Source organism: Lutra lutra, unplaced genomic scaffold (genome assembly GCF_902655055.1).
Source record: "Lutra lutra unplaced genomic scaffold, mLutLut1.2, whole genome shotgun sequence".
NCBI classification, from domain to species: domain Eukaryota; kingdom Metazoa; phylum Chordata; class Mammalia; order Carnivora; family Mustelidae; genus Lutra; species Lutra lutra.
The window spans coordinates 412287-440199 of record NW_025923834.1 but is presented as its reverse complement, the minus strand read 5'-3'; the positions used below and the strand labels follow the sequence as shown (position 1 = coordinate 440199).

The window sequence follows — 27913 nt, the reverse complement described above, 5'->3', positions numbered from 1 at the left end:
AGGACTCTATTTTTGGATGCCTGGAAACCCCACCTCGAATTTCCATTGGTGCCTAGGAACAATACAGGTTGGATCTCCTGACTCTGGGGCTAGACACCTCCCAGCTCCCAATAGTTTGGTGTCATTCTGGGGGATGTTAGACTCCTTTATTTCTGTCTCGGTGGTCCCCGAAGAAGAGGGATTCCAAAACAGAGCTCTGGGTATGGGCGCCCGGAAAACTCCACCTTGGGTTAGGACTTGTACTTAAGAGAATGGCAAGCCCGATATGCGGGCACATGTTCTGGCTCCTGAGGGCCTTATTTGAAATGGGGGCTCAGGCTGAGGGTCACAATGTGTGTTTGTGGCAAGACGACCCTCAAGAGTTTGCGAGGCCTGATGGGTCATGCAGGTTTCCTCTCTCTGAGGGTTTTACACTCTTCCCAACAGCAAGGTTTCCAGCGACAGGGAAGGAGGAGTTCTGTTTTCTGCATTAGGTTCCTCCATATGCAGGCATCTGAGATAAGGTCTAGGGACAGATGCCTGAATACTAAGGTTGGGTAGAGATGATGGCCTAGGGCCATGGCAAGTTCGTTCTGCTGGATATGTGGCCAGATGTTTGGGTTGCTGATGGGAGGCCTTGGCTCAGTCTGTGTCAGACAGCAGTAGTACACAGGGTGGCCTATGGTATTGGGGTGTCATCGGGGGCCGTGCAGGTTGATCCTCATTTGGGGTATTTGGGCAACCCCATAGGGCAGTTTTTTCTTCTTCTGGGCAGGCAGAGTGCTGCGTTGTGGCTCCAAAATTAGTATGCAGACTGTTATTTCTATTGGGAGGACTACTCTATTGTCTACTTCTAGTAGTCGTAGTTCTCCGGGTTTTAATTCTTGGGTTGGGATTATATAGGAGTCGAAACTCAGGTCTTCGTAGTCCGTGTACTCATAGCTTCAGTACCATTGATGCCCTATGGTTTTTACGGTCAAGGAGGGGTTGTTGATTTCGTCTATTATATAAAGGATTCGTAGTGAAGGTAGGGCAATTAGGATCAAAATAATAGCGGGCAAGATGGTTCAGATTGTTTCGACTGCCTGAGCGTCTATGGTGCTAGTATGCGTGAGTTTAGTGGTTAGTATTAGTGAAATGATGTAGAGGACTAGAGAGCTAATTAAAAATACAATCATCAGTGTGTGATCATGGAAGTGTAGGAGTTCTTCTATAATGGGGGAAGTTGCGTCTTGGAGGCCTATTTGGAGAGGGTACGCCATGGAGATATAAAGGATTTTCACCTATAATTTGACTTTGACAAAGTCATGTAATTTTTACTAATACCTCTTTATCGAGAAAGACATAGTGGTTATGGCATTGGCTTGAAACCGATTTTAGGGTGTTCGATTCCTTCCTTTCTTATTTTGATAGTACATAGGTTGGTTCTTTGAATGTGTGATATGGAGGAGGGCATCCATGTAATCGTTTAATGTTTGTTGAAGTAAGTTCTACTGTTATCATCTCTCGTTTGGATGCAGAGGCTTCTCAGATTATGAAGATTATTAATATTACTATTAATGAGATAAATGAACACATGGAAGACACCATGTTTCACGTTGTATAAGCATCTGGATAATCGGCGTATCATCGAGGTATGCCTGATAGGCCTAGGAAATGTTGAGAAAAGAATGTTATATTTACTTCCACGAATATAATTGTAAAGTGGATTTTTGCTCAAATACCACTTAGTGTGTAACCTCTGAACAGTGGGAATCAATGGACAAACCCGCCAATGATTGCAAACACTGCCCCCATTGAGAGGACATAATGGAAGTGTGCTACCACGTAGTATGTGTCATGAAGAACTATATCTAGTGACGAATTTGACAATACGATGCCCGTTAGACCGCCGACTGTAAATAGAAAAATGAACCCCAGGGCCCATAGCATAGCTGGCGATCATTTAATATTACCTCCGTGCAGAGTAGCCAGTCAACTAAACACTTTAACCCCCGTGGGAATAGCAATGATTATAGTGGCTGATGTAAAATATGCCCGAGTATCGACATCCATGCCTACAGTAAATATATGGTGGGCTCATACAATAAAGCCTAGGAAACCGATAGATATTATCGCCCACACTATTCCCATATAGCCAAATGGTTCTTTTTTTCCTGAATAGTACGTTACGACGTGTGAGATAATTCCGAACCCAGGTAAAATTAGGATATATACCTCTGGATGTCCGAAGAACCAGAATAGATGTTGGTATAGGACGGGGTCTCCTCCTCCGGCCGGGTCAAAGAAAGTGGTATTCAGGTTTCGGTCTGTGAGTAGCATGGTAATACCGGCTGCTAGGACTGGTAGAGATAGGAGCAGGAGTACGGCTGTAATTAGGACGGATCATACGAACAATGGGGTCTGGTATTGTGATATTGCGGGGGGTTTTATGTTGATAATGGTAGTAATAAAGTTAATGGCTCCCAGAATGGATGATACACCTGCTAAGTGCAGGGAAAAGATTGTCAGGTCTACTGATGCTCCTGCATGCGCTAGGTTACCTGCCAGAGGAGGATACACAGTTCATCCTGTCCCTGCACCCGCTTCTACCATAGATGAGGTCAGAAGGAGAAGGAAGGATGGAGGCAGGAGTCAAAAGCTCATATTATTTATTCGTGGGAATGCTATATCAGGCGCGCCAATTATTAAGGGCACCAGTCAGTTTCCAAACCCTCCGATTATAATTGGTATTACCATAAAGAAAATTATTACAAATGCATGGGCGGTGACAATAACATTGTAAATTTGGTCATCTCCTAGCAGGGCGCCGGGTTGGCCTAATTCTGCACGGATTAGTAGGCTGAGGGCGGTGCCTACCATTCCGGCTCATGCACCGAATAGAAGGTAAAGGGTGCCAATATCTTTATGGTTCGTGGAGAATAATCATCGGTCTATGAACATGGGTAAAATGGCTGACAAGAGCATTAGACTGTAAATCTAAGAATAGGGGTTTAAGCCCCCTTTTTGCCAAGCCCTGTGGTGAAATATCACATTGAATTGCAAATTCAAAGAAGCAGCTTCAACCCTGCCGGGGCTTCTCCCGCCTTTTTTTTCTTCGCGGCGGGAGAAGTAGATTGAAGCCAGTTGACTAGGGTATTTAGCTGTTAACTAAAATTTCGTGGGATGATAGCCCACCAATCTAGGAAGGGCTTAGCTTAATTAAAGTGATTGATTTGCGTTCAATAGATGTGAGGTATGTTCTTGCAGTCCTTAGAGTAGGGTCAGGAGTTAAGTGGGTAGCACTTACTTAGGGCTTTGAAGGCCCTCGGTCTATTTTAACCTAAACTTCTAGAATAGTGTTGTTATTATTGGGGTTAGTGGGAGTAGTATGGTTGAGGTTACAATTAGAGGGGATAGGAGGATGATATTTTTTGTGTTCTCGAACTGTCATTTTATTTTTATGGTGTTTGTTGAGGGGAATATGGTTAGTGCTGTTGCGTATGTTAGTCGTATGTAGAAGTATAGGTTTAGTAGGGCCGTTATTACTATGAATATTGCTGCGATGATTATATCGTTTTTTGTAAGTTCGTGGATGATTATTCATTTAGGGATAAATCCTGAGAGGGGAGGGAGGCCTCCCAGGGAGAGTATAATTATTAGGACTAAGGAGGTTGTTAATGGGAGTTTATTTCATATGTGGGATAATGATAGTGTAGTTGTGGATGAATTTAGGGTGAATAATATGAATGCTCCTAGTGTTATTATAGTATAAATTGTAAGGTTTAGTAATATAAGAGTGGGGTTGTATGTTGTTACAGCGATTATTCATCCTATGTGGGCAATTGATGAATAGGCTAAGATTTTTCGTAGTTGAGTTTGGTTGAGGCCTCCTCAGCCCCCGGCTAGGACGGATATGGCCGCTATAATTATTAGTAGGTTTGGGTTAATGGAGGGCGAGATTTGATATAGAATGGAGAGGGGGGGCGATTTTTTGCCAGGTAAGTAAGATTATTCCTGAAGATAGTGGGATTCCTTGGGTCACTTCGGGTACTCAGAAGTGGAAAGGTGAGAGTCCCAGTTTCATTGCTAGGGCCATTGTTATTGTGTTCGACGTGATTGGGTTGGGGGTGTTCAGTACTGTTCATTGGCCTGTTAGCAGTAGGTTAATGATGATTCCTAATATGAGGAGCATGGATGCGGTGGCTTGGGTAAGGAAGTATTTTGTTGATGCTTCCATGGCTCGTGGGTTAAATTTTTTTATTAAAATGGGGATGATGGCCAGTATATTTATTTCAAATCCGATTCAGACTATCAGTCAGTGGGAGCTTATTAGTACTACGATAGTTCCTGAGATAATGGTGGTTATAATGGTGGTGAGGACGAGGGGTTTGATTAGTACGGGAAGGGGATAAACCAACATTTTCGGGGTATGGGCCCGATAGCTTATTTAGCTGACCTTACTGTAGAATTTGGTGTAGGTTTGGTAGCACGAAGATTTTTGAGTTCTTAAGGTTAGGTTCGATTCCTATAATTCTAGAAATAAGAGGGTTTAAACCTCTATAATTTACTCTATCAAAGTAACTCTTTTGTCAGACATATTTCTTATGTTTGCGGGGGAATGCTTGCTGTTATGATGGGCAAGGCTATGTGTCATATGCATAGTGCTAGTGTTAGAGGAAGAAAGTTTTTTCATAGTAAGTGCATAAGTTGGTCATAGCGGAATCGTGGGTATGATGCTCGGATTCATAGGAATAGGGCTGTTAGTAGAAGTGTTTTTATGGTGAAGTTGACTGTGTACAGTTCTGGTAGGTATGGAATGTGGAATGCGCCAAGAAATAGGATCGTTGTGAGGATGTTTATTATAATAATGTTGGCGTACTCGGCTAGGAAAAATAGGGCGAACGGTCCGGCTGCGTATTCGACGTTGAATCCTGAGACTAGTTCTGATTCTCCTTCTGTTAGATCAAATGGTGCGCGATTAGTTTCTGCCAGAGTTGAAATAAATCATATTATAGCCAGGGGTCATGTGGGTAGGATTAGTCATAGGTGCTCCTGTGTGGTGATTAATGTGGATAGGGTGAATGAGCCGTTTATTAGTAGTACTGAGAGGAGGATGATAGCTAATGTGACTTCATAGGAGATTGTTTGGGCTACGGCTCGTAGGGCCCCAATTAGGGCGTATTTTGAGTTTGAGGCTCATCCGGACCATAAGATGGAGTAGACGGCCAAGCTTGATATTGCTAGCATGAATAGGATTCCAAGGTTTATGTTAATGAGGGGGTAGGGCATGGGTAATGGAATTCATATGGTTAGAGCCAGTGTTAAGGCTAGAACTGGGGCTATTACGAATATAGTGATGGATGACGTTAGGGGTCGTAGAGGTTCTTTGGTGAATAGTTTTACGGCGTCTGCGATTGGTTGTAGGAGGCCGTAGGGCCCTACGATGTTTGGGCCCTTGCGGAGTTGCATGTATCCTAGGATTTTTCGTTCTACTAATGTCAGAAAAGCCACGGCGAGTAGGATTGGTACGATTAGTGAAATGATGTTGATTATGAACATGCTGTTAGGAAGAGGATTTGAACCTCTGAGGATAAAAGTTTAAGTTTTACGCAATTACTGGGCTCTGCCACCCTAACAAACCCTATTTCTAGGGTAGTTGAGTAGTGGATTGGCTAGATTAAGATTATATCATCTATTAATCCCAAGGCGTTCCAGTGGAATGGGCCTTACTTCTCTTGTCCTTTCGTACTGGGAGAGGTTGTTTTAATAGATAGAAACCGACCTGGATTACTCCGGTCTGAACTCAGATCACGTAGGACTTTAATCGTTGAACAAACGAACCCTTAATAGCTGCTGCACCATTAGGATGTCCTGATCCAACATCGAGGTCGTAAACCCTATTGTTGATATGGACTCTCAAATAGGATTGCGCTGTTATCCCTAGGGTAACTTGTTCCGTTGATCAAGTTATTGGATCAATGAATGATAGAATGCTTCGACTGGTTTGTCTGTGATTAAATCACTCGGAGGTTGTTTTGTTCTCCGAGGTCGCCCCAACCTAAATTGCTAACCCATTAATAGGATTGTGTTAGGCCTGATCGGTGGTTTAGTAAGTTATTATGGGTTAGTTAATTAAAGCTCCATAGGGTCTTCTCGTCTTATTGGTGTATTCCCGCCTCTTCACGGGAAGGTCAATTTCACTGATTGGAAGTAAGAGACAGTTAAACCCTCGTGTGGCCATTCATACAAGTCCCTATTTAGAGAACAAATGATTATGCTACCTTTGCACGGTCAGGATACCGCGGCCGTTGAACTAGCGTCACTGGGCAGGCAGTGCCTCCAATACTAGATATGCTGGAGGTGATGTTTTTGGTAAACAGGCGGGGTTTGTGTTTGCCGAGTTCCTTTTACTTCTTTTAATCTTTCCTTATTGCACGCCTGTGTTGGGTTAACAATTGGTTTGATATGCGTTTTATTAGTGGTCTATTTTTATCATGTTGTTAACTATCAGTGAGTATTCGTTGACTGTTATAAGCTTGTGCAAGGAGAAATATTTCTTGTTACTCATACTAGCATTATTGCTTCTATTGTTGAATAGATTAGCCCGGTAGTATATTAGGAGTTGTTTGTGGTTTTTGGGATTAAGTGGTTTGTATTGTTGAGCTTGAACGCTTTCTTAATTGGTGGCTGCTCTTAAGCCTACTATGGTTTTCGCTTAATTTTACTCTCTAAGTAAGGTTGTACCCTTGTTCTAAAAAGCTGTACCTTTTTAGACTATAATTTAAATTTACATTGCAATTTTAGGGTTATTAGGTAAATTTAAAGTTGAACTAAGATTCTGTCCCGGGCAACCAGCTATCACCAGACTCGTTAGGCTTTTCACCTCTACTTATAAATCTTCTCACTGTTTTGCGACACAGATGAGTTTACCCCTGTGGGTTGTTCATAAGTAGCTCGTCTGGTTTCGGGGGATTTAGCTTAAGGTCTCTTTGCTAAATTGTTCTAGCTAGCTCATTATGCAAAAGGTATAAGGGGTAATCTTTGCTGTTCATTACTTTAAATATTTCTTTCATCGTTCCCTTGCGGTACTTTCTCTATAGCTCCAAATAAGATTTCTATCTCCTATACTGTAATGGTGTGATTAAATGTTTTGATTGGTATTGTCGTGATAATTAAATTGGTAATTGGTTGGGCTAGGTTTGGTTCAAAGTGGTCATCAATGTGTGAAATCTCCTGGGTGTAAGCCAGGTGCTTTGGTTAAGCTACACTTTGATTTATCCAAGCACACTTTCCAGTATGCTTACCTTGTTACGACTTATCTCCTCTTGCTTTAGTTCGTCTAATAAATTATGTAGTGTTTAGGTATATTGCTTGAGGAGGGTGACGGGCGGTGTGTGCGTGCTTCATGGCCCCATTCAATTAAGCTCTCTATTCTTAATTTACTACTAAATCCACCTTTAGTTTTTAGTTTTCATAAAAACTTTCGTGAATATATTCTTGGTTAGAAAATGTAGCCCATTTCTTCCCACTTCATGGGTTACACCTTGACCTAACTTTTTTATGTATTATTATTGTGCTTACTTTTCTTCCTTTTTTGAGGGTTTGCTGAAGATGGCGGTATATAGACTGATTCAGCTAGAAGTGGTGAGGTATATCGGGGTTTATCGATTATAGAACAGGCTCCTCTAGAGGGATGTAAAGCACCGCCAAGTCCTTTGAGTTTTAAGCTGTTGCTAGTAGTTCTCTGGCAGATAATTTTGTTGTACAAATTATTTATGTTTAGGGCTGAACATAGTGGGGTATCTAATCCCAGTTTGGGTCTCAGCTATCGTGTGGTCAGAAATAATAAAGTCACTTTCATGGTATATTTTATGTTAGCAGTAGCTTTTTACAGCTTATTTAAATTTTAACTCTATGATGTAGTACTTAACATGTTTTACACTGTGGGCCTATTAATTTGGGTTAATCGTATGACCGCGGTGACTGGCACGAAATTTACCAACTCTTAATAGTAACATGACTTAGTCAAACATTCATTCATGCTGTATCCTGTGAGGGTGGGTTTGAGCAAGGTGATATGAGCTGCTTATTTAGTTTACTTGATACCCGCTCCTTTTTATCAGTTTAGGGATTTAGAGGGCATTTTCACTGGTATGTGGAGACTTGCATGTGTAATTCTGTTAATAATCAATAGGAAGGTTAGGACTAAACCTTTAATTATTTTTTCTTTTTTATAATAAACAATTTATTTTATTATTTTTTTTATAAACATATATTTTTACCCCTAGGGGTACAGGTCTGCGAATCGCCAGGTTTACACACTTCACAGCACTCACCATAGCACATACCCTCCCCAATATACATAACCCCACCCCCCCTCTCCCAGGCCCCCTCCCCCCATCAACCCTCAGTTTGTTTTGTGAGATTAAGAGTCACTTATGGTTTCTCTCCCTCCCAATCCCATCTTGTTTCATTTATTCTTCTCCTACCCCCTCAACCCCCCATGTTGCATCTCCTCTCCCTCATATCAGGGAGATCATATGATAGTTGTCTTTCTCCGATTGACTTATTTCGCTAAGCATGATACCCTCTAGTTCCATCCACGTCATCGCAAATGGCAAGATTTCATTTCTTTTGATGGCTGCATAGTATTCCATTGTGTATATATACCACATATTCTTTATCCATTCGTCTGTTGATGGACATCTAGGTTCCTTCCATAGTTTGGCTATTGTAGACATTGCTGCTATAAACATTAGGGTGCACGAGCCCCTTCGAATCACCACGTTTGTATCCTTAGGGTAAATACCCACCAGCGCAATTGCTGGGTCATAGGGTAGTTCTATTTTCAACATTTTGAGGAACCTCCATGCTGTTTTCCAGAGTGGTTGCACCAGCTTGCATTCCCACCAACAGTGTAGGAGGGTTCCCCTTTCTCCACATCCTCGCCAGCATCTGTCATTTCCTGACTTGTTCATTTTAGCCATTCTGACTGGTGTGAGGTGATATCTCATTGTGGTTTTGATTTGTATTTCCCTGATGCCGAGTGATATGGAGCACTTTTTCATGTGTCTGTTGGCCATCTGGATGTCTTCTTTGCAGAAATGTCTGTTCATGTCCTCTGCCCATTTCTTGATTGGATTATTTGTTCTTTGGGTGTTGAGTTTGCTAAGTTCTTTATAGATTTTGGACACTAGCCCTTTATCTGATATGTCATTTGCAAATATCTTCTCCCATTCTGTCAGTTGTCTTTTGGTTTTGTTCACTGTTTCCTTTGCTGTGCAAAAGCTTTTGATCTTGATAAAATCCCAAAAGTTCATTTTTGCCCTTGCTTCCCTTGCCTTTGGTGATGTTCCTAGGAAGATGTTGCTGCGGCTGACGTCGAAGAGGTTGCTGCCTGTGTTCTCCTCGAGGATTTTGATGGATTCCTTTCTCACATTGAGGTCCTTCATCCATTTTGAGTCTATTTTCGTGTGTGGTGTAAGGAAATGATCCAATTTCATTTTTCTGCATGTGGCTGTCCAATTTTCCCAACACCATTTATTGAAGAGGCTGTCTTTTTTCCATTGGACATTCTTTCCTGCTTTGTCGAAGATGAGTTGACCATAGAGTTGAGGGTCCATTTCTGGGCTCTCTATTCTGTTCCATTGATCTATGTGTCTGTTTTTGTGCCAGTACCAGGCTGTCTTGATGATGACAGCTTTGTAATAGAGCTTGAAGTCCGGAATTGTGATGCCACCAACTTTGGCTTTCTTTTTCAATATTCCTTTGGCTATTCGAGGTCTTTTCTGGTTCCATATAAATTTTAGGATTATTTGTTCCATTTCTTTAAAAAAAAAAATGGATGGTACTTTGATAGGAATTGCATTAAATGTGTAGATTGCTTTAGGTAGCATAGACATTTTCACAATATTTATTCTTCCAATCCAGGAGCATGGAACATTTTTCCATTTCTTTGTGTCTTCCTCAATTTCTTTCATGAGTACTTTATAGTTTTCTGAGTATAGATTCTTAGTCTCTTTGGTTAGGTTTATTCCTAGGTATCTTAGAGTTTTGGGTGCAATTGTAAATGGGATGGACTCCTTAATTTCTCTTTCTTCTGTCTTGTTGTTGGTGTAGAGAAATGGAACTGATTTCTGTGCATTGATTTTATATCCTGACACTTTACTGAATTCCTGTACAAGTTCTAGCAGTTTTGGAGTGGAGTCTTTTGGGTTTTCCACATATAGTATCATATCATCTGCAAAGAGTGATAGTTTGGCTTCTTCTTTGCTGATTTGGATGCCTTTAATTTCCTTTTGTTGTCTGATTGCTGAGGCTAGGACTTCTAGTACTATGTTGAATAGCAGTGGTGATAACGGACATCCCTGCCGTGTTCCTGACCTTAGCAAAAAAAGCTTTCAGTTTTTCTCCATTGAGAATGATATTTGCCGTGGGTTTTTCATAGATGGCTTTGATAATATTGAGGTATGTGCCCTCTATCCCTACACTTTGAAGAGTTTTGATCAGGAAGGGATGCTGTACTTTGTCAAATGCTTTTTCAGCATCTATGGAGAGTATCATATGGTTCTTGTTCTTTCTTTTATTAATGTGTTGTATCACATTGATTGACTTGCAGATGTTGAACCAGCCTTGCAGCCCTGGAATATATCCCACTTGGTCGTGGTGAATAATCCTTTTAATGTACTGTTGAATCCTATTGGCTAGTATTTTGGTGAGAATTTTTGCATCTGTGTTCATCAAGGATATTGGTCTGTAGTTCTCTTTTTTGATGGGATCCTTGTCTGGTTTTGGGATCAAGGTGATGCTGGCCTCATAAAATGAGTTTGGAAGTTTTCCTTCTATTTCTATTTTTTGGAACAGTTTCAGGAGAATAGGAATTAGTTCTTCTTTAAATGTTTGGTAGAATTCCCCCGGGAAGCTGTCTGGCCCTGGGCTTTTGTTTGTTTGGAGATTTTTGATGACTGTTTCAATCTCCTTACTGCTTATGGGTCTGTTCAGGCTTTCTATTTCTTCCTGGTTCAGTTGTGGTAGTTTATATGTCTCTAGGAATGCATCCATTTCTTCCAGATTGTCAAATTTGTTGGCGTAGAGTTGCTCATAGTATGTTCTTTTAATTGTCTGTATTTCTTTGGTGTTCGTTGTGATCTCTCCTCTTTCATTCATGATTTTATTTATTTGGGTCCTCTCTCTTTTCTTTTTTTTTTTTTTTTTTTTTTTTTTTTTAAATTTTTTTTATTTTTTCAGCATAACAGTATTCATTATTTTTGCACCACACCCAGTGCTCCATGCAATCTGTGCCCTCCACAATACCCACCACCTGGTGCCCCAACCTCCCACCCCCCACCCCTTCAAAATTCCCAGATCGTTTTTCAGAGTCCATAGTCTCTCATGGTTCACCTCCCCTTCCAATTTCCCTCAACTCCCCTCTCCATCTCCCCTTGTCCTCCATGCTATTTGTTATGCTCCACAAATAAGTGAAACCATATGATAATTGACTCTCTCTGCTTGACTTATTTCACTCAGCATAATCTCTTCCAGTCCCGTCCATGTTGCTACAAAACTTGGGTATTCATCCTTTCTTTCTTTCTTTTTTTTTTTTTTTTTTTTTTTTACAGCTTTATAAACATATATTTTTATCCCCAGGGGTACAGGCATGCGAATCGCCAGGTTTACACACCCCACAACCACAGCACATACCCTCCCCAATATCCACAACCCCACGCCCTCTCCCAACCCCCTCCCCCCATCAACCCTCAGTTTGTTTTGTGAGATTAAGAGTCACTTATGGTTTGTCTCCCTCCCAATCCCATCTTGTTTCATTTACTCTTCTCCTACCCCCTCGACCCCCCATGTTGCATCTCCTCTCCCTCATATCAGGGAAATCATATGATAGTTGTCTTTCTCCGATTGACTTATTTCGCTAAGCATGATACCCTCTAGTTCCATCCACGTCGTCGCAAATGGCAAGATTTCATTTCTTTTGATGGCTGCATAGTATTCCATTGTGTATATATACCACATCTTCTTTATCCATTCGTCTGTAGATGGACATCTAGGTTCTTTCCATAGTTTGGCTATTGTAGACATTGCTGCTATAAACATTCGGGTGCATGTGCCCCTTCGGATCACTATGTTTGTATCTTTAGGGTAAATACCCAGCAGTGCAATTGCAGGGTCATAGGGTAGTTCTATTTTCAACATTTTGAGGAACCTCCATGCTGTTTTCCAGAGTGGTTGCACCAGCTTGCATTCCCACCAACAGTGTAGGAGGGTTCCCCTTTCTCCGCATCCTCGCCAGCATCTGTCATTTCCTGACTTGTTAATTTTAGCCATTCTGACTGGTGTGAGGTGATATCTCATAGTGGTTTTGATTTGTATTTCCCTGATGCCGAGTGATATGGAGCACTTTTTCATGTGTCTGTTGGCCATCTGGATGTCTTCTTTGCAGAAATGTCTGTTCATGTCCTCTGCCCATTTCTTGATTGGATTATTTGTTCTTTGGGTGTTGAGTTTGCTAAGTTCTTTATAGATTTTGGACACTAGCCCTTTATCTGATATGTCATTTGCAAATATCTTCTCCCATTCTGTCAGTTGTCTTTTGGTTTTGTTCACTGTTTCCTTTGCTGTGCAAAAGCTTTTGATCTTGATAAAATCCCAATAGTTCATTTTTGCCCTTGCTTCCCTTGCCTTTGGTGATGTTCCTAGGAAGATGTTGCTGCGGCTGACGTCGAAGAGGTTGCTGCCTGTGTTCTCCTCGAGGATTTTGATGGATTCCTTTCTCACATTGAGGTCCTTCATCCATTTTGAGTCTATTTTCGTGTGTGGTGTAAGGAAATGATCCAATTTCATTTTTCTGCATGTGGCTGTCCAATTTTCCCAACACCATTTATTGAAGAGGCTGTCTTTGTTCCATTGGACATTCTTTCCTGCTTTGTCGAAGATGAGTTGACCATAGAGTTGAGGGTCCATTTCTGGGCTCTCTATTCTGTTCCATTGATCTATGTGTCTGTTTTTGTGCCAGTACCAGGCTGTCTTGATGATGACAGCTTTGTAATAGAGCTTGAAGTCCGGAATTGTGATGCCACCAACTTTGGCTTTCTTTTTCAATATTCCTTTGGCTATTCGAGGTCTTTTCTGGTTCCATATAAATTTTAGGATTATTTGTTCCATTTCTTTAAAAAAAAAATGGATGGTACTTTGATAGGAATTGCATTAAATGTGTAGATTGCTTTAGGTAGCATAGACATTTTCACAATATTTATTCTTCCAATCCAGGAGCATGGAACATTTTTCCATTTCTTTGTGTCTTCCTCAATTTCTTTCATGAGTACTTTATAGTTTTCTGAGTATAGATTCTTAGTCTCTTTGGTTAGGTTTATTCCTAGGTATCTTATAGTTTTGGGTGCAATTGTAAATGGGATGGACTCCTTAATTTCTCTTTCTTCTGTCTTGTTGTTGGTGTAGAGAAATGCAACTGATTTCTGTGCATTGATTTTATATCCTGACACTTTACTGAATTCCTGTACAAGTTCTAGCAGTTTTGGAGTGGAGTCTTTTGGGTTTTCCACATAGAGTATCATATCATCTGCGAAGAGTGATAGTTTGACTTCTTCTTTGCCGATTTGGATGCCTTTAATTTCCTTTTGTTGTCTGATTGCTGAGGCTAGGACTTCTAGTACTATGTTGAATAGCAGTGGTGATAACGGACATCCCTGCCGTGTTCCTGACCTTAGCGGAAAAGCTTTCAGTTTTTCTCCATTGAGGATGATATTTGCGGTGGGTTTTTCATAGATGGCTTTGATAATATTGAGGTATGTGCCGTCTATCCCTACACTTTGAAGAGTTTTGATCAGGAAGGGATGCTGTACTTTGTCAAATGCTTTTTCAGCATCTATGGAGAGTATCATATGGTTCTTGTTCTTTCTTTTATTAATGTGTTGTATCACATTGATTGATTTGCGGATGTTGAACCAGCCTTGCAGCCCTGGAATAAATCCCACTTGGTCGTGGTGAATAATCCTTTTAATGTACTGTTGAATCCTATTGGCTAGTATTTTGGCGAGAATTTTTGCATCTGTGTTCATCAAGGATATTGGTCTGTAGTTCTCTTTTTTGTTGGGATCCTTGTCTGGTTTTGGGATCAAGGTGATGCTGGCCTCATAAAATGAGTTTGGAAGTTTTCCTTCAATTGCTATTTTGTGGAACAGTTTCAGGAGAATAGGAATTAGTTCTTCTTTAAATGTTTGGTAGAATTCCCCCGGGAAGCCGTCTGGCCCTGGGCTTTTGTTTGTTTGGAGATTTTTGATGACTGTTTCAATCTCCTTACTGCTTATGGGTCTGTTCAGGCTTTCTATTTCTTCCTGGTTCAGTTGTGGTAGTTTATATGTCTCTAGGAATGCATCCATTTCTTCCAGATTGTCAAATTTGTTGGCGTAGAGTTGCTCATAGTATGTTCTTATTATTGTCTGTATTTCTTTGGTGTTCGTTGTGATCTCTCCTCTTTCATTCATGATTTTATTGATTTGGGTCCTCTCTCTTTTCTTTTTGATAAGTCTGGCCAGGGGTTTATCAATCTTATTAATTCTTTCAAAGAACCAGCTCCTCGTTTCGTTGATTTGTTCTATTGTTTTTTTGGTTTCTATTTCATTGATTTCTGCTCTGATCTTTATGATTTCTCTTCTCCTGCTGGGTTTAGGGTTTCTTTCTTGTTCTTTCTCCAACTCCTTTAGGTGTAGGGTTAGGTTGTGTACCTGAGATCTTTCTTGTTTCTTGAGAAAGGCTTGTACCGCTATATATTTTCCTCTTAGGACTGCCTTTGTTGTGTCCCACAGATTTTGAACCGTTGTGTTTTCATTATCATTTGTTTCCATAAATTTTTTCAATTCTTCTTTAATTTCCTGGTTGACCCATTCATTCTTTAGAAGGATGCTGTTTAGTCTCCATGTATTTGGGTTCTTTCCAAATTTCCTCTTGTGATTGAGTTCTAGCTTTAGAGCATTGTGGTCTGAAAATATGCAGGGAATGATCCCAATCTTTTGATACCGGTTGAGACTTGATTTAGGACCAAGAATGTGATCTATTCTGGAGAATGTTCCATGTGCACTAGAGAAGAATGTGTATTCTGTTGCTTTGGGATGAAATGTTCTGAATATATCTGTGATGTCCATCTGGTCCAGTGTGTCATTTAAGGCCTTGATTTCCTTGTTGATCTTTTGCTTGGATGATCTGTCCATTTCAGTGAGGGGAGTGTTAAAATCCCCTACTATTATTGTATTCTTGTCGATGTGTTTCTTTGATTTTGTTATTAATTGGTTTATATAGTTGGCTGCTCCCACGTTAGGGGCATAGATATTTAAAATTGTTAGATCTTCTTGTTGGACAGTTCCTTTGAGTATGATATAGTGTCCTTCCTCATCTCTTATTATAGTCTTTGGCTTAAAATCTAATTGATCTGCTATAAGGATTGCCACTCCTGCTTTCTTCTGATGTCCATTAGCATGGTAAATTCTTTTCCACCCCCTCACTTTAAACCTGGAGGTGTCTTCGGGTTTAAGATGAGTTTCTTGTAGGCAACATATAGATGGTTTTTGTTTTTTTATCCATTCTGATACCCTGTATCTTTTGATTGGGGCATTTAGCCCATTAACATTCAGGGTAAGTATTGAGAGATATGAATTTAGTGCCATTGTATTGCCTGTAAGGTGACTGTTATTGTATATTGTCTCTGTTTCTTTCTGATCTACTACTTTGAGGGTCTCTCTTTGCTTAGAGGACCCCTTTCAATATTTCCTGTAGAGCTGGTTTGGTATTTGCAAATTCTTTCAGTTTTTGTTTGTCCTGGAAGCTTTTAATCTCTCCGTCTATTTTCAATGATAGCCTAGCTGGATATAGTATTCTTGGCTGCATGTTTTTCTCATTTAGTACTCTGAATATATCATGCCAGCTCTTTCTGGCCTGCCAGGTCTCTGTAGATAAGTCTGCTGCCAATCTAATATTTTTACCATTGTACGTTACAGACTTCTTTTCCCGGGCTGCTTTCAGGATCTTTTCTTTGTCACTAAGACTTGTCAATTTTACTATTAGGTGACGGGGTGTGGACCTATTCGTATTGATTTTGAGGGGGGTTCTCTGAACCTCCTGAATTTTGATGCTTGTTCCCTTTGCCATATTGGGGAAATTCTCTCTAATAATTCTCTCCAATATACCTTCTGCTCCCCTCTCTGTTTCCTCTTCTTCTGGAATCCCAATTATTCTAATGTTGTTTCGTCTTATGGTGTCACTTATCTCTCGAATTCTCCCCTCGTGGTCCAGTAGCTGTTTGTCCCTCTTTTGCTCAGCTTCTTTATTCTCTGTCATTTGGTCTTCTATATCGCTAATTCTTTCTTCTGCCTCATTTATCCTAGCAGTGAGAGCCTCCATTTTTGATTGCACCTCATTAATAGCTTTTTTGATTTCAACTTGGTTAGATTTTAGTTCTTTTATTTCTCCAGAAAGGGCTTTTATCTCTCCCGAGAGGGTTGCTTTAATATCTTCCATGCCTTTTTCAAGCCCGGCTAGAACCTTGAGAATCGTCATTCTGAACTCTATATCTGACATATTACCAATGTCTGTATTGATTAGGTCCCTAGCCTTTGGTACTGCCTCTTGTTCTTTTTTTTGTTGTGAATTTTTCCGCCTTGTCATTTTGTCCAGATAAGAGTTTATGAAGGAGCAAGTAAAATACTAAAAGGGTGGCAACAACCCCAGGAAAATATGCTTTAGCGAAATCAGAAGAGATCCCGAATTGTGAGGGGGGAGAAAGGGGAAAAAAAGGGTTCTGAAAGAAAGAAAAAAAAAAAAAAAGAAAGAAACTATTAAAAAAAAGAAAGCCGATAAAGAAAAAATATAAAATAGGAAAAAAATATATATATTAGATAAATTATTTAAAAAACGTTAAAAAAAGAAAACGGTAAAAGTTAAAAAAAATTCAGCAGAAGAAGAGAAAAAGAAAAAAAAAATTGAAAAAGAAAAAAAAATTAAATTAACTGCAAGGCTAAAATATCATGGGGAGAAAGCCATGAGTTCCGTGCTTTGCTTTCTTCTCCTCTGGAATTCCGCCGCTCTCCTTGGTAGGTGAACTTGGTCCTGGCTGGGTTTCCCGTTGATCTTCTGGGGGAGGGGCCCGTTGTAGTGATTCTCAAGCGTCTTTGCCCCAGGCGGAGTTGCACCGCCCTTACCCGGGGCCGCGCTGAGTCATCCGCTCGGGTTCGCTTTCGGGAGCTTTTGTTCCATGAGCGCTTTCCGTAGAGTCCGGAGGACGGGAATAAAGATGGCGGCCTCCCGGTCTCCGGCCCGGAGGAGCCGAGAGCCCGGGGCCCCACTCCTCAGTGCGCCCTCAGAGAACAGCGCCCAAAGACTCCCGCCACCCTGGCCTCCGGCCACGCTCCGAGCTGACCGAGCCTGAGACCGGTTCAAGGCAACCCCGAGCTGAGAGTCACTCCTCGGCTCTGTCTCTGCAGCCGGCTTCCCCGTTCTAATACCGGTAAGCTCTGCGACACTCAGACACCCCCGATCCTTCTGCGACCCTGCGGGACCTGAGGCCGCGCTGACCCTGCCTGGGCTTCCAGTTAAGCCTCTGGAGCGATGTCCCTCAGCGGAACAGACTTTTAAAAGTCCTGATTTTGCTCCGTTGCTCCGCCGCTCGCCGGGAGCCGGCCCCTCCCCCCGCGGTCTATCTTCCCGTCGCTTTGGATTCACTTCTCCGCCAGTCCTACCTTGCAGAAAGTGGTTGATTTTCTGTTTCTGGAATTGCTGTTCTTCTTCTCTTCAATTTCCCGTTGGATTTGTAGGTGTTTACAATCTTTAGATAAGCTATTTAGCTGCTCTCCCGCTACCCGAAGTAGTCTCAGCCTGCTACTTCTCCGCCATCTTGACTCCTCCTCCTCTCTCTTTTCTTTTTGATAAGTCTGGCCAGGGGTTTATCAATCTTATTAATTCTTTCAAAGAACCAGCTCCTAGTTTCGTTGATTTGTTCTATTGTTTTTTTGGTTTCTATTTCATTGATTTCTGCTCTGATCTTTATGATTTCTCTTCTCCTGCTGGGTTTAGGGTTTCTTTCTTGTTCTTTCTCCAGCTCCTTTAGGTGTAGGGTTAGGTTGTGTACCTGAGACCTTTCTTGTTTCTTGAGAAAGGCTTGTACCGCTATATATTTTCCTCTCAGGACTGCCTTTGTTGTGTCCCACAGATTTTGAACCGTTGTGTTTTCATTATCATCTGTTTCCATAATTTTTTTCAATTCTTCTTTGATTTCCTGGTTGACCCATTCATTCTTTAGAAGGATGCTGTTTAGTCTCCATGTATTTGGGTTCTTTCCAAATTTCCTCTTGTGATTGAGTTCTAGCTTCAGAGCATTGTGGTCTGAAAATATGCAGGGAATGATCCCAATCTTTTGATACCGGTTGAGACTTGATTTAGGACCAAGAATGTGATCTATTCTGGAGAATGTTCCATGTGCACTAGAGAAGAATGTGTATTCTGTTGCTTTGGGATGAAATGTTCTGAATATATCTGTGATGTCCATCTGGTCCAGTGTGTCATTTAAGGCCTTGATTTCCTTGTTGATCTTTTGCTTGGAGGATCTGTCCATTTCAGTGAGGGGAGTGTTAAAATCCCCTACTATTATTGTATTCTTGTCGATGTGTTTCTTTGATTTTGTTATTAATTGGTTTATAGAGTTGGCTGCTCCCACGTTAGGGGCATAGATATTTAAAATTGTTAGATCTTCTTGTTGGACAGTTTCTTTGAGTATGATATAGTGTCCTTCCTCATCTCTTATTATAGTCTTTGGCTTAAAATCTAATTGATCTGCTATAAGGATTGCCACTCCTGCTTTCTTCTGATGTCCATTAGCATGGTAAATTCTTTTCCACCCCCTCACTTTAAACCTGGAGGTGTCTTCAGGTTTAAGATGAGTTTCTTATAGGCAACATATAGATGGGTTTTGTTTTTTATCCATTCTGATACCCGGTGTCTTTTGATTGGGGCATTTAGCCCATTAACATTCAGGGTAAGTATTGAGAGATATGAATTTAGTGCCATTGTATTGCCTGTAAGGTGACTGTTATTGTATATTGTCTCTGTTTCTTTCTGATCTCCTACTTTTAGGGTCTCTCTTTGCTTAGAGGACCCCTTTCAATATTTCCTGTTGAGCTGGTTTGGTATTTGCAAATTCTTTCAGTTTTTGTTTGTCCTGGAAGCTTTTAATCTCTCCTTCTATTTTCAATGATAGCCCAGCTGGATATAGTATTCTTGGCTGCATGATTTTCTCATTTAGTACTCTGAATATATCATGCCAGCTCTTTCTGGCCTGCCAGGTCTCTGTGGATAAGTCTGCTGCCAATCTAATATTTTTACCATTGTACGTTACAGACTTCTTTTCCCGGGCTGCTTTCAGGATCTTTTCTTTGTCACTAAGACTTGTCAATTTTACTATTAGGTGACGTGGTGTGGACCTATTCTTATTGATTTTGAGGAGGGTTCTCTGAACCTCCTGATTTTGATGCTTGTTCCCTTTGCCATATTGGGGAAATTTTCTCCAGTAATTCTCTCCAACACACCTTCTGCTCCCCTCTCTGTTTCCTCTTCTTCTGGAATCCCAATTATTCTAATGTTGTTTCGTCTTATGGTGTCACTTATCTCTTGAATTCTCCCCTCGTGATCCAATAGCTGTTTGTCCCTCTTTTGCTCAGCTTCTTTATTTTCTGTCATTTGGTCTTCTATATCGCTAATTCTTTCTTCTGCCTCATTTATCCTAGCAGTGAGAGCCTCCATTTTTGATTGCACCTCATTAATAGCTTTTTTGATTTCAACTTGGTTAGATTTTAGTTCTTCTATTTCTCCAGAAAGGGCTTTTATATCTCCCGAGAGGGTTGCTTTAATATATTCCATGCCTTTTTCAAGCCCGGCTAGAACCTTGAGAATCGTCATTCTGAACTCTATATCTGACATATTACCAATGTCTGTATTGATTAGGTCCCTAGCCTTTTGTACTGCTTCTTGTTCTTTTTTTTGTTGTGAATTTTTCCGCCTTGTCATTTTGTCCAGATAAGAGTATATGAAGGAGCAAGTAAAATACTAAAAGGGTGGCAACAACCCCAGGAAAATATGCTTTAGCCAAATCAGAAGAGATCCCAAATCGTGAGGGGGGAGAAAGGGGATAAAAAGGGGTTCAGAAAGAAAAAAGAAAAAAAAAGAAACTATTAAAAAAGAAAGCCGATAAAGAAAAATATAAAAAGAGGAAATATATATATATATATATATATATATATATATATTAGATAAACTATTTAAAAAACATTAAAAAAGAAAACAGTAAAAGTTTAAAAATTTAGCAGAAGAAGAGAAGAAGAAAAGAAAATTTGAAAAAGAAAAAAAAATTAAATTAACTGCAAGGCTAAAAAATCATGGGGAGAAAGCCATGAGTTCCGTGCTTTGCTTTCTTCTCCTCTGGAATTCTGCCGCTCTCCTTGGTATGGAAACTGCACTCCTTGGTAGGTGAACTTGCTCCTGGCTGGGTTTCCCCTTGATCTTCTGGGGGAGGGGACTGTTGTAGTGATTCTCAAGGGTCTTTGCCCCAGGCGGATTTGCACCGCCCTTACCCGGGGCCGGGCTGAGTAATCCGCTCGGGTTTGCTGGGTTTGCTTTCGGGAGCTTTTGTTCCCTGAGGGCTTTCCATAGAGTTCTGGGAGACAGGAATGAAGATGGCGGCCTCCCAGTCTCCGGCCCAGAGGAGCCGAGAGCCTGGGGCCCCACTCCTCAGTGTGCCTTCAGAGAACAGCGCCCAATGACTCCCGTCACCCTGGCCTCCGGCCGCGCTCCGAGCTGACCGAGCCTGCAACCGGTTCAAGGCAACCCCAAGCTGAGAGTCACTCCTTGACTCTGTCTCTGTAGCCAGCTTCCCCATTCTAATACCGGTAAGCTCTGCAACACTCAGATACCCCCGATCCTTCTGCGACCCTGCGGGACCTGAGGCCACACTGACCCCGCCCGGGCTTCACCCCAGTTAAGCCTCTGGAGCGATGTCCCTCAGCGGAACAGGCTTTTACAAGTCCTGATTTTGTGCTCTGTTGCTCCGCTGCTCGCCGGGAGCCGGCCCCTCCCCCCGCAGTCTATCTTCCCATCGCTTTGGATTCACTTCTCCGCCAGTCCTACGTTTCAGATAGTGGTTGATTTTCTGTTTCTAGAATTGCTGTTCTTCTTCTTTTCAATCTCCCGTTGGATTTGTTGGTGTTTGCAATCTTTAGATAAGCTATTTAGCTGATCTCCCGCTACCCGAAGTAGTCTCAGCCTGCTACTTCTCCGCCATCTTGACTCCTCATCAGGACTAAACCTTTATGTTTATGGAGTCTTATGACTCTTCTAGGCATTTTCAGTTCCTTGCTTTATTTAACAATCTACATTAACAGGTGTAGGATTAGATTATTTAATGTTAAGGTGTTTAGGCACAGTAATTTAATTATTATTATTAAATGTAAGTTGATAGGGGGTATTAGAGTTGGGGTATTACATCTATAGATAGGTTTCTTGAATAGAGTATCCTAGGTAAATTAGTGATAGAGATTAATGTATGGAGTATCAGTATAAGTGCCTTCTTATATATGTTGCATGTGCTTAGTTCTGTTTTTGGGGTTTGGCAGGACAATTTTAAGTGTTTGTATACTTTTGAAGTTACAGGGGGCAAAGGGTGTTTGACTTAGCTAGTTTCTATCTGTTGAATATGAGTACATGTGTACGTGTGTACGTGTATACATGTGTATGTCCTGTAACCATTGACTGAATTGCACCTTATGGTTGTGCAATGCAGATAAATGATGATGATTAAACCTAGCTACAAGTTATTTGAACGAGATGAAGCCTTTATAGCAATAGCTGAGTGATACCAGTCCCACCCCCCAAAATTATGAAATACCAAATGCATAACACCAGTTATGTGTGATCATGGGCTGATTAGTCATTAGTCCATCGAGATGTCCCATTTGAAGTGTAAGTAGGATTGGGTTGAGGACTATCATGGCCCTGAAGTAAGAACCAGATGCCAGTATAGTTTCACTGTAGAAACCCCCACGTTCGGTGGGCCTGGAGCGAGAAGAGGTACACATCACACAAGGATTGATGGTTTCTCGAGGCCTGGTGATTAAGCTCTTCGTCTAGGTGAGATGCACGTATATAAAATCAATCATAGTATGTACATGCTTATATGCATGGGGCAAGACATTAATGCACAATATACATAGGTGTAGGAAAAATACTCCAGCCCCCAGCATTTCCCAGCATGTCTATGCTGCTGGTATACATGGGGCTCAATATGCCAGGCCTGGAGTGCCATGCCCAATTTCTGCTCTCACAGCTGCAATACCTTGAGCCCATGAAGCGAGAGCCTGGTGCTGACTGATGTGGGCCTGAGAAGGAGACAGTTTGGGCCACACTGAGTAAGCCTCCACAGATTGTTATTGGTCTGAAAGGAGTGAGTAGTCTCAGATCTCTGTCCCCATGGCTTCATTTGGAGAGACATTCCAAGGATTGGGTCTTGAATGCAGACCACGTTGAGTGGTGAGAAAAGTTTATTTTATGTATGAGGCAAAAGGAAGTCAGTCGTGCTGATGATACTTTCTCTTCTTGGAGCTACAGCACCAGCCCTAGAGCAAGATCCTGATCCACCTCAGGAATCCATCCCAACTCCCACTCTGGCACTCACTGCACCTTTGGAGCCTGAGTTGGCCCACCCCATCCCTGCTGCTGTGGTTCACCAGTCAGGAAGAGCAGTGATATCACCTGTCCTGGTGGGGCTAGTGTGGGTGGTAGTCAGAGCTCTAATTCACGCTCCTGAGTTGGAAGCGCCAGCAGACCCTTTGCCTGACCTGGAGGACCAGCAGGGTCCTGCTCCTGCTTCTGGAGTTCCTGAACAGTCTGAACCACCACCTGCCTCAGTGGAGCAACCAGCCTTAGCCCCTGAGCAGCAGATGGTGCAGGCATTAGTCTAAAACAATGCCTTCTCCTCCCCGTCATTGCCTTCTTTGTAATATTTGTGTTTTGTATACACCTGTATAATGACTTAATGGATTTTGTTCATTAAATAAAGTAGAATTTGAGTTTACATAAAATTTTACTCAGAGCCTTTCAATGTTATATCAACGACTCATTAGGTACATTCAGAGTTAGCACAACCATTTACTTCTACGACATTTCCATCACAGAGACACCTGAGCTACTATTCACTCACTGCTCATTCTCTCACCCCAGTCCCTGAAACCACTGCTCTTCTCTCTGTCTCTGGTACATACTTTACTTGTCTTGGATTTTCATGTGCCTGGAATCCTACAATAATGTCCTTTGTCTGTCTGCAGCACATAAGTGTGATTCACATTTTTTATTATGCAAATAACATTTTATTACATAGGAATGTTCCTGAAAGAACAAAGATCATGGGAAGCTCCAAAATGAACTATTTTCATTATCTGTGATAGGGTTCCCTTTCATAAGGATGCCTTGAAAAGCAGAAACCACCAGAGAATTATCTGGGTCCATGAGCCACTTTCAATTCTTTCCTTTTCTTGGATAGACTATGTTTAAACTATTGTAATTGACATATTATAAAATATTAAAATCATATCTTAAATATTATAATTTATGCTAACAAGGTAGGTCATGAAGTAAATAGTTCTTTAGGTTTTATCCTGACTATATTTATTTAGTAAATGATGGTTTAAATATGAAAAAAGAAGACACATTCTTCTACCAAGAAATAATCACCCATAACACATGGTGTCCATCTTCCCTGCCTTTCCCTCTAAGTGTAGTGTGTGTGTGTGTGTGTGTGTGTGTGTCAGAGTGGGGCAGGAAAGGTTCCAGGGCTGAACTCTTGTTCTACCTTATGTCCCCACAGTGGACAGGCACTCTCGCTACTGTCACCTTGGGCATTCACAGTGACAGCACTCAGCAGCCCCATCTGTTGAACAACTAAGCCATTTCCAATTATTTGACTCCCATAATGTCAGTGCCATAAATCTCTGTTTCTTTAGGAATGATTCGTAAAAGCACCAATACTAGAACACACATTAACCACATTTTTGGGGGACTGGCTGCTGGCTCCTCTATGCTCTATTTATTAAGGTGAAGCATTGCTTTGGAAAGGAGGGATCCCAGATTCTATAGATGAGACCTGATACCATGAGGAAGACAAGCCAGCATTAATGCCATCGGGGTATTGGGAGTGATCATAGAGAGTGGAAGAGCCTGCCCAGAAATTGCTCTCATATGTCCTCTCCCACAAGCTTCCTTGCCTTGTGTCCTGGAACACACCTCACCCATGCCCTGTCTCATGACACTCCCCAGCCATCCCAGGCCCTCGTACTCCTTAACTCAGATACTAAATAGTGCAACCAGACCATGCTCCATGCCAGCAGAGGGGTGTAGGCCAGGCCACTCCTCTCAGCTTGCTCCCTGTCATTCCTGGCTGAACCCCATCGTTTCAGGGAGGAACCTCTAAAGACAGTGCAGGTCAGTGGGTTACAGACAAGTGTTCATCCAAATGTAGTTTTAGTGGCAACAGCAAGAACCACTTGAACTTGTGTGAGCAAGACTGGCCTTTACAAAGCACATTGGCCGCTCATGGAAGCTTCAGGATGGACAGAGCCTCAACCAGGGACTTTGACATTGGACATAGCTCATCCACTCATCCACACCCCTCAGGATGCTCTAGCTTTGACGCCCTGACCCTGTCAACCCCAAACTTGGTATACCTCAAGTTAAGCTTGTCTGAGACATGGGACTGTGCTTCCTGCTGAGACCCCTTTCCTCCTTCAAGTCAGGTAAGGGGGAGTCCACTTGCTCCGACACTCTATTAAAGGCCATCATCATTAATTCCTGTCTTCTTTGCCATAACATGGAGATAACTAGGCACAGAAGATATCCTCAGAGAGAGGACATTTGGGGCTCTCCCTGAAGGAAGAGAGAGAAAAACCAGTGAGTGGGACTCAGTGAGAAAGGAGAGCTCTGAGCACTAGGGGAAGGGCTACCATGGGCCAGGTGTTGCCATATTGGTCAGTGTCACAGGCTTTGTGTTGGTTTATAGGTAGTGGCCAGGCTTCCTCTCACCAATAGGTCCATCAAACACCAAAATGACATCCATAAAATACTTTCAACTCCAACCACGAAAAGGCAGTGGGACTCAGGCAGCCAAGGAGTCCTAAGATTATTTGTACCAATGATTACACAGTGGGGGAAAAGTGGGACAGGCTAATGGAACCATGGGCAGCTAATTTCCATGCTTTGGGGAGAAAGATCCCCATCACAAGACACCCCAATATTTGTTCCAGAAACAGGTGACTGTTCCGGGGGCTCCAGCCTGCAAGTCTCCACACTGAGGATTTTCCATGCCCAGAACAAAAGCTTTGGGTGACATTCTGCCCAAGGGCTGGCCTGGGTCTGATGGATGGGCCCCAGTGTTGTGGGATCCCATACTGGAGTGGATGAAGAGTTTCTGGAATGACAACTGAAGCAGGGGTGCCTGGATTGGCAGGCTGAAGGGACACAGTAAGGCAGAGACCCAGAGCCCATGACAAGAATGTGCTCCCTGTGGGCTAATTTTAACAGGTAAAGCTAATGATTACTGAGTATCATTTTAGGACATGAATCACATCAGTCAATCCCCCTAACAATTCCATGTGGAAGGTGGAAATGCTGCCCCTGTTTGATGAAGAAGGAAACCAAGGATTTAAAAAACTGCTCCTTTCCATGATCCACATTGAGTCACAGGCAGGATTTGAACCCAGGGCTTTCCAGCATTGTGGGCCCAACCTCAAAAGAAGGTTGCATTCAGTTGCTTCAGAAGAGACTTCTCAACTCTGAGGTTACATGAGCCTTTGTACCCCGGGAGAAACCTCCTCCTACCCCGACAAAGACTGGCTGGCACTGGAAGATTCCTCAGTGCCATGCCACAGCATCATCAGACAACAGACCCAGGAGAAGCCCCAGTCAGAGATGACACCATTGCCCCTTGAATTCAGTGAGGTCTCCAGGCTTCGGGGTTGGATGTGGAGCTTTGTGCACCTCTGAGTTCCAGAAGTGAGCCATGTGGATGGAACAGAGTCCAATGGCAGAGTGACAGCAGTTCTAGCACCTGCTCAGCATCTTTGTAGCTGGACGACCCCAAGCAGGGCTCTGAAGCTACAGACCCTGTTCCTAAATTGAAGAATGTAATGGGTACTGCTAAGTGAGATGTAGAAAGAAATGACTCATGCAGTTCCTGCTTGGTGCCTGGGAGCACGTGTAGAGTCCAGAGGAAAGGTATTCATGTCAGTGACCAATTTATCCATGTATCTGGTCTTCCACTTGTTGGTTCTGTTGTCATCCTTAAGAAAGAGATGCCAAAGCTAAGGTCAGGAAGATTTCTTCTTAGGCTTTCTTCTCTGAGGTTTATAGTTTTAGCTCTTGAATTTAGATGATCTGTGACCCATTTGGGGTTCATTGTCTATCTCCTCTGAGGGGAGGGTCCACGGATCTTCATTCAATCATTTATAATTTTATATGTTGGTATGTGCAAAAACGGATGCACTTCAGTCACTGTAGTACCTTAGGTTGTCACTTGTAGGGAGTTGTCAATAGATCCGCAAGAATCTGTAGAATCATTTTTATTCTATCCTTGAAGAAATTCACTGAGATTATAAAGGAAGTCCAAAAGGAGGTTAACTTATATCTTCTGCAGGGGTGGAGCAATGTCCTTGTTAAGAGTACACACCCTCCTCTGGTGGCCACAGGTGACATTGCAACAGTTCCCTGTACTGTCTGCAAAACAAGCCAGTTGATGTTGGACATCTTCAAGGATTCACTCAGAGAGATCAAAACAGTTCCATAATATTCAACGTTTTGGAGTGTGTCTTCTAGGAAATCTGTGGAAAATGGGCTTTTTCCCTAATGCACTATTTGAGAAATATATTCTGAGTAGCTGAGTCAAGCCCTGGGTTCCAGGATAGAAAGTATGGAGAATGGTGGATGCTTCCCAAAAGGCACATGGTGTATGGTGGGATAGTGTGGGAAATAACTGGTCCACACCACAGCTCTGTATATCTGGTGGAAAGAAAGCAGTAAAAGAAAACAAGCCATATTTATGGATTCCTTTGCTTACACTAAACATAAAACATTTTAGACAATTTGAAAACTATCACTCAGCATATCTGTATCCTCTTTTCCCAGTCAGATGACATCAACTTATATTCCCAGCTTATTCTTTTACTTATTAGGAGAAGATAGTGTCATATATTGAACTCTTAATGACTCTACAAAAATCCTTGTAGAACTAACAGATGGATTAAGTCCTAAACTTAAGGGCACAGATTCAGTATACAAAAATGAGTGTCATCTCTATACACGAATAACATGCTATCAAGGACAGAAATTAAGAAAATTATTTGTAATTGATAATCACTCAAAAAGAATAAAATACACAGGAATTATTTTCACCTGGAGGTGAAATACCTGCATACTGAAAACTTAAATCACTAATGAAAGAATTTGAAGGAGACAGAGTTAAGTCTGGAGACATCCCATGCTAATGGAGCCCTAGAATATATGTAATGCAAAGGTACACACTGCATAAACAATCTAAATATTCACTGGAAACCGAATCAAGAGCTAGTGTCATTTTTAGAAATAAAACCAGTAATCCTACAGAGTGAAGAATACCACAAAAGACCCTGAATAGCCAAAGCCATCTGGAGAAGAAACAAACCTGGAGGCATCATGCTTTCTGAATTCAAAGTGTATTACAAAATTGTAGAAATGAAAATTGTATGGTATTGACATGCAGACAGACACACAGATCAATGGAACAGAGTAGAAAACCCAGGAAAAAACCCACACATATGGAGTCAATTGATTTCCAACAAAAGCTCCAAGAATATAAAATAGGGAAGCA

General features: G+C 41.8%; 1 long non-coding RNA gene and 1 pseudogene across 1 annotated transcript; both read right to left on the bottom strand.

The window, feature by feature from the left end:
* Positions 1-1310: 1310 nt before the first annotated feature.
* Positions 1311-3247, bottom strand: LOC125092649 (cytochrome c oxidase subunit 1-like; annotated as a pseudogene).
* A 4843-nt stretch (positions 3248-8090) lies between these two features.
* On the bottom strand, positions 8091-21384 carry LOC125092653 (uncharacterized). Its single transcript, XR_007125029.1, has 2 exons — positions 21332-21384; positions 8091-8172 (listed from the first exon to the last, which is right to left on the bottom strand). It is a non-coding gene; the product is annotated as an uncharacterized LOC125092653 (long non-coding RNA).
* Positions 21385-27913: the final 6529 nt, after the last annotated feature.